Below are 15,981 nucleotides of genomic sequence, written 5' to 3' on the forward strand. Positions count from 1 at the left end.
CCTTGCCATAAGACATTGCGGGATACACACTGCACTACCGCATTGGTCCAAGGACTCTATAAAAACCACAAGCCTCTTACGGGTCCTTCACATCACCCCCTGAGGAAGCAGGGTGAAACGCACGTCGGGGCTCAGAACACGTGGGTCAGTAATACTGTGAAGTAAGGTTGTCCAATATATCTTTATTTTCTCTTCCAATCTTTGTGATTTTTTTCATTAATAGAATACTTAACAATTACTAGTATCACTGGTATTTAGAGGAATTATGAACAAGCACTTTATTGATTTATGTATTGTGGTGCTGTGACCAATGTTACAGCCAGGGGGCGCTGTGTGTGCACTTCAAGATGCACTTGGAGGCATAGTTGTGATGAAACAGTGATTGGCAGTGTTGTGAATGGCCGATATGTGTCGCAGAGGGAGTCTGCGTGGCAAGTCTGATGTAACGTGGTTGTTCTGGGACCTGTAGTCCCTCAAGAATTCGTGTAGTGTTCTATAATAGTCAAGGGAGACTTACTAGGCTAGTTGGGTGAGATGGGCAGGACAAACTAGCCACACAGCCACACTCCCACCCATGGGAGTGGTTACAGGTAGATAATGTGACCAGGGTGTGGGTCACATGTTCCTGTGAGGTTCCTGTGTATGGATCCGTTTGTTCCTGTACTAGGTCCTGGACGGTCAGTGTTGGAGGCTCCTGGGAGTGGAGTCGTCCTGGAAACACCTAGAGACCGTAGACCTGGACGGTCAGTGTTGGAGGCTCCTTTGAGTGGAGTCGTCCTGGAAACACCTAGAGACCGTAGACCTGGACGGTCAGTGTTGGAGGCTCCTGGGAGTGGAGTCGTCCTGGAAACTCCTGGAGACCGTAGACCTGGACGGTCTGTGTTGAGGACCTGGGACTGACATGAAGTCAGCGTGAGGAGTGGAACTCTTGAGAGGTAACCCCGGACAAGGGGATTATAATATACAGCAGAGAAGCCTATCTGCTACATGAACTGTCTGATGTCCTATAATGTTTCGTGGCTGTAATGAAACGGACTGTACCCTATCTGGTTTATGCAGAGTTTAAATCAACCATATGGACAGATTTGTGTGAGGTACCGTGCCCGAGTGCTTGAATCCTATGCCAAGCGAGTGTTGCCCAAGACCTGTAGTGGGTGAAATGCAGTATTTAGACATGTGGGAAATGTGGGATAATTTTGAAGCAATTAATTGTATTTTGATTACTACAATGTACGTGTACATATGATATTCATTACACATATATGCATATAATTTGCGTATATACAAACTATCCCCCACATGTAAATTTCCTCTTGCAACACACGAGTTTATTTGTACAAGCGCTTATAGATACTATTCTGTCCTGACACCACTGTGCTTTTACATTCAGAGCTATTGTTGCTTTTTACTTTTTCTGCTGACTAGAACTATGTTTTTAATCTATTCTGAATAAATGTGTGATTTTACTTATTGGGTTTGTATTGCATCTCATTGGTCTCCTTGGAATGTCTTCCAATGGAGGCCCATTTTTTGGCTTCTCATTGATTTTGTGTATCCATGTTACCGATAGTAAATGATCTATATAAGGATGTTTACACTAAGCAGTCATCTGATTATTTGCTGAGGGCATTGCTTTCACTGATTTGGCCTTGAAGGACAAGAAATCTACTATATAATTGTCTAAGGGTCACTTCTGTCTGTCTGTCCTTCTGTCTGTCACGGATATTCATTGGTCGTGGCCTCTGTCTGTCATGGAATCCAAGTCGCTGACTGGTCGTGGCAAAACGCCCACGACCAATCAGCGACGGCCACAGTCCGGCGGCAAAATGGCCGCTCTTTCCTCCCCGCAGTCATTGCCCGCTCCATAATCCCCTCCAGTCATCCAGTCAGCCCTCACACAGGGTTAATGCCAGCGTTACCGGAGCGCGGTGTAACACACTCCGGTTACGCAGCTATTAACCCTGTGTGACCAAATTTTTACTATTGATGCTGTGTATGCAGCATCAATAGTAAAAAGATCTAATGTTACAAATAAGAATAATAATAAAAAAAAGGTTATTCTCACCTTCCGTCGCGGCTGTCCTTGGCAGTGCAAGCGGCAGGTTCCGGTGCCAAGGATGCTATGCGAGAAGGACCTGCCATGACGTCACGGTCATGTGACCGCGACGTCATCACAGGTCCTGTGCTCATACCAACCCTGGGACCGGAAGCTGCCGGGTGCACAGCACACAGGGCCAGGACTTCAAGGGGCCTTCGGAAGGTGAGTATATGTTTATTTTTTATTTTAAGTCTTTTTTAACCACGCATATAGTGCCCACATTGCTATATACTACGTGGGCTGTGTTACATACTGCGTGGGCTCTGTTATATACTACATCTCTGTGCTATATACTAACCTGGCTGTTATATACTGCGTGAGCTGTGTTATATATTATGTGGCCAGTTACATACTGCGTGGGCTGTGCTATATACTGCGTGGCTGCTATGTACTGCGTGGGCTGTGCTATATACTGCGTGGCTGCTATGTACTGCGTGAGCTGTGCGTGGGCTGTGTTATATATTACGTGGCCAGTGTTATATACTGCGGGGGCTGTGCTATATACTGCGTGGCTGCTATATACTGCGTGGGCTGTGCTATATATTACATGGCCAGTGTTATATACTACGTCGCCTGTGTTATATACTGCGTGGCTGCTATATACAGCGTGGGCTGTGCTATATATTACATGGCCAGTGTTATATACTACGTCGCCTGTGTTATATACTGCGTGGCTGCTATATACAGCGTGGGCTGTGTTATATAGTACGTGGGCTGTGTTATATACTGCGCGGCCACTGTTATATACTGCGTGGCCTGTATTAATGCAGCGGGTATTCTACAATATTTATGTATGTATGTATATAGCAGCCACATAGTATATAGCACAGGCCACGTAGTATTTGTCTGCTATATACTACTGTACATGGCTCCTATATACTACGTGGCCTGTGCTATATACTATGTGGCTGCTATATACATACATACATATTCTAGAATACCCGATGCGTTAGAATCGGGCCACCATCTAGTACAGATATAATCTGGATTAGATGATATGCTCAGGTACTTTATATTTCACCACTAGAGGGTATCTTGCTAGGGGAGAGCACACATGTGGAGTTGAGCAGAGAAATGATGCTGGAGAAACCTGCAGGCTCTGCTATACACAGAGCATTGGAGCGAGTATAATGTGGAGAACCAGATCTACTTACAGTGTCGGCATTAGTGGCTTCTGCTCTTTTCCCATCTTTGGTGAACCCACATCCAAATGTTAGAGAATGACTCATATTTATGTAATATCTATATTGCTTTTTTCAATTCTGTTACTACATGAATTTCCTGAAACTTTCCCATTAGTACAGAAGAACCTGGTGTCTGCTAGTCAAGAGGCAGAATACAGGCGGTCATAAATGGAAGGGGGCATTGTGCTAACAGATTAGAAGGGTGATAGGGGAGAGGGTCTCAAAGTTTCAGGAGCAACTTCACTTTCAAATAAACTTTTCACATGATACATACAGCGATATGTGAGAAGTTTATGCTGGTAGGGTTCTGGGTGTTCTGACTCCTCTGATCTCTATGGGTTCATGTAGACGACCGTAGATCCAGTCCGAGTGTGATTCATCAACACATAGGACAGCAGTAAGACCAATGTTATCCTAAGCGGTCCGAGAAAAAACATTGCAGCATGCACAATTTTCCTCTGCAGGCCAACAAAAAACAACTTTTTTTATGTTTCTTTGATGAAAATAGGCAAATATTACTAATTTTGGGTCGAGAAACTCAAATATACCCACAGAATTGTTTAATTAGCTCTCGTTTTTTAGATACACGCCATGGAAGTATGTGCTGTAGGTAGCGAGAAGAATTCATTACAAGAGTATAAATTGCACAGTACAGTACACATATTTAGTATCGCCGCGTCCGTAACGACCCAACCTATAAAACTGTCCCACTAGTTAACCCCTTCAGTAAACACCGTAAGAAAAAAAAAAAAAAAACGAGGCAAAAAACAACGCTTTATTACCATACCGCCGAACAAAAAGTGGAATAACACGCGATCAAAAAGATGGATATAAATAACCATGGTACCGCTGAAAACGTCATCTTGTCCCGCAAAAAACAAGCCGCCATACAGCATCATCAGCAAAAAAATAAAAAAGTTATAGTCCTCAGAATAAAGCGATGCCAAAATAATTATTTTTTCTATAAAATAGTTTTTATCGTATAAAAGCGCCAAAACATTAAAAAATGATATAAATGAGGTATCGCTGTAATCGTACTGACCCGACGAATAAAACTGCTTTATCAATTTTACCAAACGCAGAACGGTATAAAGAAATTCATGAATAGCTGGTTTTTGGTTATTCTGCCTCACAAAAAACGGAATAAAAAGTGATAAAAAATGGTCACGTGTCCGAAAATGTTACCAATAAAAACGTCAACTCGTCCCGCAAAAAACAAGACCTCACATGACTCTGTGGACCAAAATGTGGAAAAATTATAGGTCTCAAAATGCCACGTATATAAGTGCCACGTATTTAAGTGCCACGTATAAGTGCCACGTATTTAAGTGCCACGTATAAGCAAAGTAATGATGGTAAGCAGTCTTCACAAGTGGAGTAATTGGTCTTCTTTGGTTGGCAAATGTCACATAACCACACACGTAACAAAAATTGTTAACAATATTTGCACATTTACGAGGCATTTTCAAAGTGTAAATTCTCTCCACAAAATTACTGCAACAAGAGAAAGAGACTTCAATTAGTACAAACTATGCAGACACAATTTATAAAATGGCTGACATTGGTTCAACAGGTCTGTAATCAGGTTTACCAATACACATTTGTTGAAAATTCAAAATTTCCCTATTTTCCTGCATAATAATCTTAAATGACCTGTATCTCAGCAACAAGAGCTAATAATGATTTTTAAGTAACATATTCGTTTTTAGGATGCTAAAATTATTACAAACCAGCTATTTTCATTTCAGAAACATTTTCACTGTTGGCCAGTGAATCGGATGGCACCCACCCATTCATGTATATGGGTCCGTGAAAACATTACTCAGATGATATCTGAGAGTGGTTCAATTTTCACAGACAGACTGAATGGAGAAGATGGAGAAACTTTAAAAAAAAAAAAAATTCTCGAATATCCAAAAACGGATCCCACTCTGATCAGAGTGCAATTGGCATAATCAGACAGTATTTCCTTTTTTTTCGGATGGAGCACATACTGTTGCCTGCACCTGACCTAAAATGAAGACTATCACTTTTATAGCTTGTCAGGGGCAACCACTGATCGGCTGCAGCGCTCAAATGGCATAAAAATGTCACGCGATCCTTGGGAAACCCCGTGTCAACATCTCTGTAACTGTGGCACTGAGGGAGGGGAGTATCTGATGTTTTTATTTTTGCTGGGAATATAGTATTTAAGAACGAGTTGTTTGAATATTGGAGAACCGCCTTAATGAAACCGAATGGTGAAAATAATTTTTTTTGTAAAAAATACGCACATTTAAGTAAAAGTAAATGCCTTTTTTGTTTAATTTTCAGAAGATTTTTTTAATTCTATTTTCTGTACATGATTATGGGGCGTCCATCCAGCCTGTGCAGCTTTATAGGGGCCACACGGTCATTGGTCTGCAGATGCCCATTGACTTTTATGGAAGTGATGTGGGCCCTGAGACCTTTTATCTTCTATGGGAGAGTGTACAGGAGAGCAATGCTGTGACCATCCCCTATAGTGAGTGTTGTCTATATGTACCACGGTGATCATGTCTGTGCTGATAATGAGAGGACTGCGGAGAAGTGACCTATACAGAACAGAACACCAAGTATCAGCCTATTCCAAGGCTCTGAGTGAAAACTGCAAGATTTCAGGGTATTTTTTTATATAGATTCTGACATGAAGAACAAAAATTCTTCCGAAAATATGTATAATAATTGATTTGTACAATAAATAATGTTCGGATAACACATTCTCTAACATGTCCACCGTGTAAGGCATCATTTATATGTCCGAATAACTTTCGCAGATTTTTTAGACTGCATCTATGTAGTGGTTATAGGTCTGTTTCTCCAATACAAAGCTCCAAATCCCATGTACAGACAGACTTAACACAGAAAATCCTACCTACCTGCATCCACAAATAGGGGGAGTTCACTTCATGCTGGTTACACATTGAATCTGGAAATATAACATTATACAATCAATTTCTAAACTACCCTTAGTGGTTGCAGGGTGTTATATGTTAAAGGGATTGTCCAGAATATATATATTGCTGACCTATTCTTAGGGTAGGTCATCAATATCAGCTTAGTAGGGGTCCGACACCCGGCACCACCCACCGATTAGCTATGTGCAACTACCACTGCAGCCGGATGTAAAAAGCACAGCGCCCCTCACTGTGTAGTGGCCATTCAAAGATACTGCAGTTCAGCTCCTATTTACTTCTACCGGAGCCGAGCTGCAATACACAATAATGGACACAAAATCTTGCACAGACTATGCTTTCTTGGGTTTATACACTATATATCCAGCTGGGGTCAAACAAACAGCTAGATGGGTTAATATACAAGTTGTAGACACCCCCTTTAACTCTACATCTATGCAGGAGATTTGGTGCTCTATAAATATTACCAGTACTTCGCCCTACTGGCCGGGTTTCTTTGCTTGTAACAACTATATTGTGAGATGTTACTAGTTTTATCCTCTGGTAAAGTTTTTTTGCAGTAAAAGAATCAATGCAATGATGGGTATTATTGGCGTAAACAGATGAGTTTCACTAAACTGGACAATACAGTGAATGAGACGTTATTCAATAAATGTAAAATGCTGTTATCAAAAATATTTTGGGAATGGTCCATATGAATGTCATGGCAGTGGTGAAGCACGGCATGCCCAAGCGTGTCTGCCATGTGTAAGAGGAAATTTTGCTAAGTGATGCTGATGGGGCAGTGAAATCCGGGTTGGCTGAGGATGGTATAATCTGGGTTATATGAGGCTGCAGCCTGACCCCCTCCTGATAAATGCAGCCTCTAAGCGATGGCTTTGTAAATTTGTGGTTGGGTGTTGGGAGGGAGTAGGAGGCAGATCTGGGTGCAGCATAACACTGGGTGTTGGTTGAGGGTATTTTGGTGCAGAGGTATGAGAAGAGCAGAGGTCGTGGCAATGAGATTACTATGTTGGACAGGACAGTGCAGAGAGAATAGGATAGGAGGGGGCAATGCATTCTCAAGCAGAAAGCAGAGTCGGAATAATGCAAACCCCGTCCAGCACACTCACCTTATGCTTCACTCCAAAACCCAGCAACTTATTACTAGAGCCTGTCAGGGATTTGTTCCCATTCTGACAGCGTGTGATGCTCAGTTCATCTGCAGAAGCTGCTGAACCTCGCTGAGAGCTGCACGGCTATTGGATGATCTCCGTGACTTCATCATTGTATACTCAATGTCCCCAGCACTGGGAATGCAGATCTGCCTCTGGCCTAGTTACACTGAAATCAATAGATGCCAGGAGACGACCTAAAACCGGATGATGGGCGCTTGGTACCAAGAATGAAAATGCTGGGTGTCATCCATGCACATGAGTGCTCGCCTGTATCCTGGGCTCACATCATAGGCTTTCGGGAACTGCATGCTCAGCAATGAGGGGATTCGCGAGCAACGTTCCTGCCCTCCACAAAGCACTGTCTCACTCGCCTCCTATGCAGATAACAGCACTGCAGCCGATAGTGGGATCTGCAGTGACTTCTCTTAGCCCCAGGGTCACTTTTCTACAGGTTAGTGACAATGGTGCAGGCTCACATTGAACATCTGCTGCTCGAGGAAAAGGTGGAGGGAACATTTATCATCGCGGCGTCTTCTATGTCATCAATCACCCATCACTTCACATGAACGAAGCGGATTACGCTGCAGACCAATGCACTGCTCTCTATATGCCCCTATTACCAGTGCACGGCTGGAGGGCTTAGGGCCCACCAGTAGACGTGACTCTAGGGGCCCACACTGCAGCTACACGTTACGAATTATTACAATTATAGAGGAGCCTCGCCTGTAAGACACAATTGGCTCCAGCACATCTACTGTGCCCATACCATTACCATGATGTACAACTATGGTGGTTTGCATTAAGTGCATCTCTGCCACTGTGTAATACAGAGTGCCACAGGACCGGGAGGGGACACATTTTCAAGTATTTAAAAGGGAGAGTCAGCAAGATTTCACCCCCAAAACTATATATGCATGTGGCTCTTTCAAAGACAAGTCCAGCAATACCTTTATATGGCTGGTCCATTGCTCCGTTACTGAGAAATCAGTGTTTTTGTTTTTAATTGGAAATTTTATTGAAATAAATTTTTCAGTTTTTAAAGGAATTTTATTTATTTATTTTTTTTAGCCATTTAAAATTTTTCACTATCATTTATAGGGTTCTAGCCCAATATAGTAATAATGTTCCCCATTTTGGTCCCTGATTTAGTAATAATGTTCCCCATTTTGGTCCCTGATTTAGTAATAATGTCCCCCATATTGGCCCCGGATTTAGTAATAATGTCCCCCATATGGGCCCCTGATTTAGTAATAATGTCCCCATATTGGCCCTTGATTTAGTAATAATGTCCCCCATATTGACCCCTGGTTTAGCAATGTCCCCCATATTGGCCCCTGGTTTAGTAATAATGTCCCCCATATGGGCCCCTGATTTAGTAATAATGTCCCCATATTGGCCCTTGATTTAGTAATAATGTCCCCCATATTGACCCCTGGTTTAGCAATGTCCCCCATATTGGCCCCTGGTTTAGTAATAATGTCCCCCATATTGGCCCCTGATTTAGTAATAATGTCCCCCATTTTGGCCCCTGATTTAGTCATTATGCCCCCCATATTGGCCCTTGATTTAGTAATAATGTTCCCCATTTTGGTCCCTGATTTAGTAATAATGTCCCCCATATTGGCCCCGGATTTAGTAATAATGTCCCCCATATGGGCCCCTGATTTAGTAATAATGTCCCCATATTGGCCCTTGATTTAGTAATAATGTCCCCCATATTGACCCCTGGTTTAGCAATGTCCCCCATATTGGCCCCTGGTTTAGTAATAATGTCCCCCATATTGGCCCCTGATTTAGTAATAATGTCCCCCATATTGGCCCCTGATTTAGTAATAATGTCCCCCATTTTGGCCCCTGATTTAGTCATTATGCCCCCCATATTGGCCCTTGATTTAGTAATAATGTCCCCCATTTTGGCCCCTGATTTAGTCATTATGCCCCCCATTCTGGCCCCCGATTTAGTATTAATAACTAGGGATGAGCGAATAGCTCCAGATAACTCCTTATCCAAATAGCTACAGTGCTTACCGAATAGCTGTCTCGGTAACCCGGATACCTGGAGCGCTCCCGATAATCAGCTGTTCGGTGGGGCAGCTGAATGTGTAGCGGCTGTGTGACAGTCACAACACATGTATGGAGAGTCCAACAAACAGGCCATCCATGCATGTGTTATGACTGTCACACAGCCGCAACACTGCAGCTGCGGCGCCGAACAGCTGATTATCGGGAGCGCTCCAGGTATCCTGATGCAGCAATTTGGTAAGCGATATAGCTATTTGGATAAGGGCAAAAACAATTCTTCTCATCTGTCCCTGGCTCCCACGACGAGCCTAGTGCAGGTGGCCAAAGTACTGACGTCATTGTGCTGTCTGTGACGGGATGTTGAATAGGCCTGTAAATGAAGAAAAAAAAAGAAGGGAGCAAGTGGCTGTCTGCTCTGCACTACTTTTCAACTGGATATGTGTCGGAAGTGCTCATCCTGATGAAAATACCCCTGACATCGCCTGGCCACCCTCCGCCTGGGCCCTGTTGCACAGTGACCGTGAACATTACACCACTGCACGGGGGAGTTCAGTAGTCTTGTGGTGGCCCAGTCCGAATATGTTTATTACTGTGGGGCAAGAAGCAGCCCCTGCTTGATGAATATGTTTCACAAAAAAAAACAAAAAAAAAAACAGTGTACGAGACCACAGATAATTTCCTTCAATTAGAGCAAAAGGCTGCACAGGAGCATTTAATCATAAGATTGCAAAAAGGCCTGGAGTGGACACAGACAGATATTGGAACTGAACTCTAAAAGCAGGTCAATGAGCAAAAAGCATGACTAATGTCAACTACAGAGCATAGGAAAAGAAACATTCATTACTTCCTACAGCGGCTTAGCTCAGATAACTAGGAGTCATACAACACAGATACAATCAGGCTCAATTTAAAGTGGTTGTGTGTGACCAGAAAAGGGTTTGGAGACAGCACCACTCCTGTCCATGGGTTGTGCCTGGTATTGCATTAGTGTTCCATTCAATAGAAAAATATGATCTGGCACCCATGCAATTGGCTGTAATCTCCATGGCACCTATTCCTCTTTTGACAGGAGAGATGTATGGATGTATTTTTTTTTTGGGGGGGGGCTTTATACAGGCATGACCAGTGGACTGCAGGTTATCTATACTTAGTACATTTATAGATCAAATGGAAGACTATGCTCAGGGATGCATTGTGCCCATGGCATTCAAGGCTCTAGCACACTGCTGGCTACAAGCTAAGGACGAGAAAGGGATCAGCTGTTTGGAAACTGGTTATCCAGGAAGTAGTGATCATCAAAGACGGAAACGTAGTCATTACAGAGTGACATCTCCGAGCACTCGCCTTATAGCTCCTGTAGAGGGACTACTGAATATTTTATCAAGAAACACATTGTAGTGGTAGTGGGGAAAATACACACACAGTGTGGAAAATAAGTATTTGATACAGAGGATTTTGCAAGTTTTCCCACCTACAAACAATGGAGAGTTCTGTAATTTTTATTGTAGGTACACTTCATCTGTGAGACAGAATCTTAAAAAAAAAAAAATTCCAGAAAATCACATTGTAGGATTTTTACATAATTAATTGAAATAAATTAAATAGGTATTTGACAATAGAAAACAGAACTTAATATTTGTACAGAAACCTTTCTTTGTAAATACAGAGCTCAGACATATCCTGAGGTTCTTGACCAAGTTTCCACCCACTGCAGCAGGGATTTTGGCCCACTCCTCCATACTGATATTCTCCAGATATTTCAGGTTTCGGGGCTGTCGCTGGGCAACGAGTTTCAGCTCCTCCAAAGATTTTCTATTGGGTTCAGGTCTGGAGACTGGCTAGGACACTCCAGGACCTTGAAATGCTTCTTACGGAGGCACTCCTTAGTCGCCCTGGCTGTGTGTTTCGGGTCATTGTCATGCTGGAAGACCCAGCCACGACCCATCTTCAAAGCTGTTACAGAGGGAAGGAGGTAGTTGGCCAAAATCTCGCAATACATGACCCCATCCATCCTCCCTTCAATACGGTGCAGTGGTCCTGTCCCCTATGTAAAACAGCATCCCCAAATTATTATGTTTCCCCCACCATGCTTCACGGTTGGGACGGTGTTCTTGGAATTGTACTCATCCTTCTTATTCCTCAAAACTTGGAGTTGGAGTGGTTATCAAACAACAATCTGTACCTTTCCATTCTCTCTATGGTCAGTGAATTCAGCATTCTTGTGCACCAGCACACAAGAATTGGACCATAGAGAGAAGGAAGATTGTTGAGGAAGTACAGGGCGCATGCTCGGGATTCCGGCGTGGGATTCAAGCACCACAACTGCACATCACTGGTAAGTGCGAAGTGCATGGGAGGGGAGTGATACTCTAATAGCGGAGGCAGGGATTTCTTCCAGGCACCGCACGCCCTGGAGCATGGTAGAAATCATTAGTAGTTTTTTGCTCCTGGCCATGGTGGAGAGTTTGGAGTATGACTGATTGAATTCATTACCTATATAAGGCACTCAGTCAGGTGCAATTAATGCAGGTAATGAGTACAGGGTCTTAAAAAAAAAAGATCCATAATGCTTGCTGTTTGGTAGGTGATCAAACACTCAATCATTGCAATAAAATGCTATTATTTTAATTTAAAAATCATACAATGTGATTTTTTTTTCACAGATTCTGTCACTCACAAGTGAAGTGGACCCATGATAAAAATTACAGACATATCCATTCTTTGCAAATGGAAAAACATGCAAAATCGGCAGTGAAGCAAATACCATACTTATTTTTGTGTGTGTGTTACACATACTAACAACAAAATACCGTTCCTGGCATGAGATTGGTGGACTTCTGTAAGGTGTAAGTGAAGATTGTAGAGTTCCGATAATAACATAATGCAATCACTGCAAACGCCAATATTACTATTAGGCTTCATCCTCATTTAAAAATCCATATACCAAATCTGTCAATATAAACATCAATCTCTGCAATTGATGTCACCAGAGCCTTTATATCACAAGAAGCTGAGGAAACGAAGTATAGAAGGGTCTGTGGAACAGGTCAGGTCAGACCCTGATGATTGAGAGAAGCCGGACACACAATCTACGTTACAGTTCATCCCACGGGTGCATGGGGTTGAAGTCTGTGCTCTGTGTGGTTGGTAATGTACTTTCCACACAAAACTCCCTCAATCATGCCTTTATGGATCTTGCTTTGCGCAAAGGGGCAAAAGTCATGGAGAATATAAAAGTGCTTTCCCCAAACTGTTCCCACATAAATGTCTTGAGCTGAAGCATTAACATTTCCCTTCACTGACATTAACCCCTTAAGCCCCGAGGGTGGTTTGCACGTTAATGACCGGGCCAATTTTTACAATTCTGACCACTGTCCCTTTATGAGGCTATAACTCTGGAACGCTTTGACGGATCTTGGCGATTCTGACATTGTTTTCTCGTGACATATTGTACTTCATGTTAGTCGTAAAATTTATTCGATATAACTTGCGTTTATTTGTGAAAAAAATGGAAATTTGGCGAAAATTTTGAAAATTTTGCAATTTTCCAACTTTGAATTTTTATGCCCTTAAATCACAGACATATGTCATGCAAAATACTTAATAAGTAACATTTCCCACATGTCTACTTTACATCAGTACAATTTTGGAACCAAAATTTTTTTTTGTGACGGAGTTATAAGGGTTAAAAGTTGACCAGCAATTTCTCATTTTTACAACACCATTTTTTTTTAGGGACCACATCTTATTTGAAGTCATTTTGAGGGGTCTATATGATAGAAAATACCCAAGTGTGACACCATTCTAAAAACTGCACCCCTCAATGTGCTCAAAACCACATTCAAGAAGTTTATTAACCCTTCAGGTGTTTCACAGGAATTTTTGGAATGTTTAAATAAAAATGAACATTTAACTTTTTTTCACACAAAATTTATTTCAGCTCCAATTTGTTTTATTTTACCAAGGGTAACAGGAGAAAATGGACCCCCAAAGTTGTTGTACAATTTGTCCTGAGTACGCTGATACCCCATATGTGGGGGTAAACCACTGTTTGGGCGTATGGCAGAGCTCGGAAGGAAAGGAGCGCCATTTGACTTTTCAATGCAAAATTGACTGGAATTGAGATGGGACGCCATGTTGCGTTTGGAGAGCCCCTGATGTGCCTAAACACTGAAACCCCCTACAAGTGACACCATTTTGGAAAGTAGACCCCCTAAGGAACTTATCTTGATGTGTGGTGAGCACTTTGACCCACCAAGTGCTTCACAGAAGTTTATAATGCAGAGCCGTAAAAATAAAAAATCATATTTTTTCACAAAAATGATCTTTTCGCCCCCAATTTTTTATTTTCCCAAGGGTAAGAGAAGAAATTGGACCGCAAAAAATGTTGTGCAATTTGTCCTGAGTACGCTGATACCCCATATGTGGGGGTAAACCACTGTTTAGGCGTATGGCAGAGCTCGGAAGGAAAGGAGCGCCATTTGACTTTTCAATGCAAAATTGACTGGAATTGAGATGGGACGCCATGTTGCGTTTGGAGAGCCCCTGATGTGCCTAAACACTGAAACCCCCTACAAGTGACACCATTTTGGAAAGTAGACCCCCTAAGGAACTTATCTTGATGTGTGGTGAGCACTTTGACCCACCAAGTGCTTCACAGAAGTTTATAATGCAGAGCCGTAAAAATAAAAAATCATATTTTTTCACAAAAATGATCTTTTCGCCCCCAATTTTTTATTTTCCCAAGGGTAAGAGAAGAAATTGGACCCCAAAAAATGTTGTGCAATTTGTCCTGAGTACGCTGATACCCCATATATGGGTGTAAACCATTGTTTGGGCGCATGGCAGAGCTTGGAAGGGAAGGAGCGCCATTTGACTTTTCAATGCAAAATTGACTGGAATTGAGATGGGACGCCATGTTGCGTTTGGAGAGCCCCTGATGTGCCTAAACATTAAAACTCCCTACAAGTGACACCATTTTGGAAAGTAGACCCCCTAAGGAACTTATCTAGATGTGTGGTGAGCACTTTGATCCACCAAGTGCTTTACAGAAGTTTATAATGCAGAGCCGTAAAAATAAAAAATCATATTTTTTCACAAAAATGATCTTTTTGCCCCCAATTTTTTATTTTCTCAAGGGTAAGAGAAGAAATTGGACCACAAAAAATGTTGTGCAATTTGTCCTGAGTACGCTGATACCCCATATGTGGGTGTAAACCATTGTTTGGGCGCATGGCAGAGCTTGGAAGGGAAGGAGCGCCATTTGACTTTTCAATGCAAAATTGACTGGAATTGAGATGGGACGCCATGTTGCGTTTGGAGAGCCCCTGATGTGCCTAAACATTGAAACTCCCTACAAGTGACACCATTTTGGAAAGTAGACCCCCTAAGGAACTTATCTAGATGTGTGGTGAGCACTTTGACCCACCAAGTGCTTCACAGAAGTTTATAATGCAGAGCCGTAAAAATAAAAAATCATATTTTTTCACAAAAATGATCTTTTTGCCCCCAATTTTTTATTTTCCCAAGGGTAAGAGAAGAAATTGGACATCAAAAAATGTTGTGCAATTTGTCCTGAGTACGCTGATACCCCATATGTGGGTGTAAACCATTGTTTGGGCGCATGGCAGAGCTTGGAAGGGAAGGAGCGCCATTTGACTTTTCAATGCAAAATTGACTGGAATTGAGATGGGACGCCATGTTGCGTTTGGAGAGCCCCTGATGTGCCTAAACATTGAAACCCCCCACAATTGACACCATTTTGGAAAGTAGACTCCCTAAGGAACTTATCTAGATGTGTTTTGAGAGCTTTGAACCCCCAAGTGTTTCACTACAGATTATAACGCAGAGCCGTGAAAATAATTTTTTTTTTTTCTCAAAAATGATTTTTTAGCCCCCAGCTTTGTATTTTTACAAGGGTAACAGAATAAATTGGACCCCAAAATTTGTTTTTCAATTTGTCCTGAGTACGCTGATACCCCATATGTGGGGGAGAACCACTGTTTGGGCGCATGACAGAGCTCGGAAGGGAAGGAGCGCCATTTGGAATGCAGACTTAAATGGATTGGTCAGCAGCCGTCACGTTGCATTTGCAGAGCCCCTGATGTACCCAAACAGTACAAACCCCCCACAAGTGACCCCATATTGGAAACTAGACCTCCCAAGGAACTTATCTAGATGTGTTTTGAGAACTTTGAACCCCCAAGTGTTTCACTAAAGTTTATAGCGCAAAGCCGTGAAAATAAAAATTCCTTTTTTTTTTCACAAAAATGATTTTTTAGCCCCCAGTTTTGTATTTTCACAAGGGTAACAGGATAAATTAGACCCCAAAAGTTGTTGTCCAATTTGTCCTGAGTACGCTGATACCCCATATGTGGGGGGGAACCACTGTTTGGGTGCATGACAGAGCTCGGAAGGGAAGGAGCGCCATTTGGAATGCAGCCTTAAATGGATTGGTCTGCAGGCGTCACGTTGCATTTGCAGAGCCCCTGATGTACCCAAACAGTACAAACCCCCCACAAGTGACCCCATATTGGAAACTAGACCTCCCAAGGAACTTATCTAGATGTGTTGTGAGAACTTTGAAC

The 15,981-nt window shown here is 42.4% G+C and overlaps 1 protein-coding gene across 4 annotated transcripts in view; it reads right to left on the reverse strand.

Annotated features, from left to right (window-relative positions):
- Positions 1 to 15,981, reverse strand: part of GRAMD1B (GRAM domain containing 1B) — a 212,961-nt gene that overhangs the window by 137,529 nt on the left and 59,451 nt on the right. Inside the window, exons 1-2 of one of the 4 annotated variants that reach the window (XM_077249626.1) lie at positions 7,328 to 7,406; positions 6,180 to 6,229 (exon numbers count right to left, since the gene is read on the reverse strand). The exons of the other annotated variants lie outside the window; for them this stretch is intronic. The gene's annotated coding sequence lies outside the window, so the exon portion shown is untranslated. Of the gene's footprint in view, positions 1 to 6,179; positions 6,230 to 7,327; positions 7,407 to 15,981 lie in introns of those variants that run through there. 4 annotated transcript variants of the gene reach the window in all.

Source organism: Ranitomeya variabilis, chromosome 4, assembly GCF_051348905.1.
Source record: "Ranitomeya variabilis isolate aRanVar5 chromosome 4, aRanVar5.hap1, whole genome shotgun sequence".
Classification (NCBI taxonomy): domain Eukaryota; kingdom Metazoa; phylum Chordata; class Amphibia; order Anura; family Dendrobatidae; genus Ranitomeya; species Ranitomeya variabilis.